The sequence below is a fragment of the Meleagris gallopavo genome, chromosome Z (genome assembly GCF_000146605.3).
Source record: "Meleagris gallopavo isolate NT-WF06-2002-E0010 breed Aviagen turkey brand Nicholas breeding stock chromosome Z, Turkey_5.1, whole genome shotgun sequence".
Taxonomy (NCBI): Eukaryota; Metazoa; Chordata; class Aves; order Galliformes; family Phasianidae; genus Meleagris; species Meleagris gallopavo.
Genome location: NC_015041.2, coordinates 45,437,769 through 45,440,607, shown reverse-complemented (window position 1 = coordinate 45,440,607; position 2,839 = coordinate 45,437,769).

Below are 2,839 nucleotides of genomic sequence, written 5' to 3'. Positions count from 1 at the left end.
CTCAGAGCAGTGAGGTGCTGGAACGTGTTGAACAGAGAGGTTGTGGATGCCCCGTCCCTGCAGGTGTTCAAAGCCATTTTGTATAGAGCCCTAAGCAGCCTGATCTGGTGAGTGGTAACCCTGCCCATAGCAGGGCACTGGATCTAGATGTTCTTTAAGATCCCCTCAAACTGAAGCCATTCTGTGATTCTACGATCCTCCGATTCTACAACATTGAGAACATGTTTTAAGACTGCCAAAAAAATTATCAATTTTTTGTATATTTGTGGCTTCATTTTCTGTCAACTTAAACACATGACCACCAGATTTTCAAATGGAATACGTAGAGTTGCAATCGAGTATTCAATCCACTAGTCTGTCTCTCTACTGGACTTTTATAAGCTCTATTTTAGCAGAGGAAAACATCTCTTCCTTCACAATCCCACCTTATTCATGCCATGACTTCTCAGCAGTATGCACATTTGTGAACAAAAATTTTCAAGGATGAAGCACAGGTAGAGTAAAAATTCACCAAAAATCTCTGGCAAGAGGCTTTTGAGAACTCACTAAGAATGGGTACCACTGCCATTGAACCAGGCTGATGCACTGGTTTCACAAAAACAAAGTCAAATATCCCAGTAGTTTCGTAGGCTTTTTTTTGTTTGTTTTCATTTTATGTTTTAATAAAAATAATAAAATGTATTTTACTTATGTTTATTTATTAAATTATATACTTGAGGGTTGCTCTGAAAGAAATGCCTCCTATTTTATGACGTTGGCCTGCTCTGTCAGAAACAGATCCTGGGTATGGCAGTTGAGGTTGAATGTTCCTATCAATATTCCATTGCATTTTGTTGCTATGTGACAGATGGCAGCAGAGAAGCAGTTTAACTGAATGTTGTCTGATGTAAAAGTTCATATGAAGCAAAGGTTTGTCATTGAATTTCTCCATCAGGAATCAGTGGTACTCACTGACATTAACTGACACTTTCTGAATGTTTCTGGTGACCAAACAGTAGATCTGAACACAGTGAAGTGGTGAGTGGTGAATCTCAGCAGCAATATTATCCGTGGAACAGTGGGTCACCTCTACTAATGCAGATTTTTAGGAGCACACTATGCAGACTCCTACTGATAGCTAGAAAAAAACACAGATAACGGTGGTTATTATGTTGATAAATACTGTTTTGTAGCTGAGAATTTGCTCTATCAAAATGTGCTATTGTGTATGTATGAGTTGTAGGTGCCATGGAAATACATAGTAGGCTTTACTTTCAGAGAGTCCTATGTACATGCGGTCCAAGACAATTCCCGTTCACCCAATGCAGCCTAAGAAAGCCAAAGGTTGGACATGCACAACAAAGAAGATCATAGGATTTCTGTATTTTTATCTCAAGAATTGTATGGATTATTGCAGAATCTGTTCTACTTTATGGACATTAGAATGGATATTATAATCTTATTAATTAGTAGTCTTTATGTGAATTAAATAAACTGAGAATGATCACAGCGTTCTAAAGATATATATATATATTTTCCCCTAGGAACAAGCAACAAATTTCTCATCCTAAATGATATATATTTCTTAGTATTTTTACTTTTTTTTAACAAGTATTTTTCAGAGTTTAAAATCATCAAATTATAATTTTTTACAATCTGGCTGCTAGAATCCATGCTACTTATGCATATTCCAGCTATTACCATTTGTGACATTTCCAATGGAGTGTGTTTTCCAATCACTCCGGTCATCTTCCTAAGAGATAAACTAAAAGACACAAAGAATACCTGAAACATTTTTACTTCACTCTAATTTAGAGAAAGCTCTGGAACAAAATGCATGACAACAAAATGACTGAAGTATGATATCAGACGGGGCTGCTGTGATTCTGTCACAGAAGTATGGCTAGAAGAGAGATTCACAGAGGGTCATTGAAATTAGTTTTCTTCCTTAAAATTAGAATAAGGTTAACTGGGCTGAAGGTGGTTATTAAGTGCTGACGAAATGATTCCAGCATAGACAGGGAGAGGTACAGGACTACTTCAATTTGAATTTCCGAGGTAGCCTTTCCAACAATTGAAAGATACATTCTGCCTTTCTTAGTCTTATATTTCTTAGTCCCAACATTGTGGCTTACTGTTCTTCCATCCTTACCTTAGTATCATTATTATGGTTCACAGATTGTGATTAATGACTGGCAGCTTCCTACCTAATGTATTTCTCTACTTGATATTTTGTTGACTGAACATGTGTACTTATAATTCTGTATTCTTTATTTCAATTACATGAAAAAATGATGCTCTACTTATCTTCCTTTATAAAGGTACAATAAATGTTAACCAGTTGTTTTATGCCAGAGAAAAATAAGGTTTCTATTTGACAAATATTATCACAATATATACTAGATTATTTTCTGCCTGAAAAAGAGCATATATATATAGTGTGTACTAACCATGATAATTTGATCAATACATCATATGGACTTGACTAAACTATGTAGGAACCCTAAAGTAGGTTAAGCAACATAAAGACCTAGTTAATAGCTTGATTAATTGCTGATAAGATAAAATTCAGTAGTAGATAATTTATGCCTGATGTTGGCAACACATATAGACGTTCTTTTAAATTACACCTTGATAAAATATTCTGTTTGAAGGTGGTGGGTTTATCCCAGCAGGAAGCTCAGCACCACACAGTCATTTGCTCACTCCTCCACTCTCAGTGGAATGAGGGAGATAACTGGAAAAATAACAAAGTAGAACACAAAAGTTGAGAGAAAACTAAGACAGAAAAATAACGAAAAAAAAGTAATAGTAATTACATATATATATATATATTTACACTACATTTAATGGCCTTATT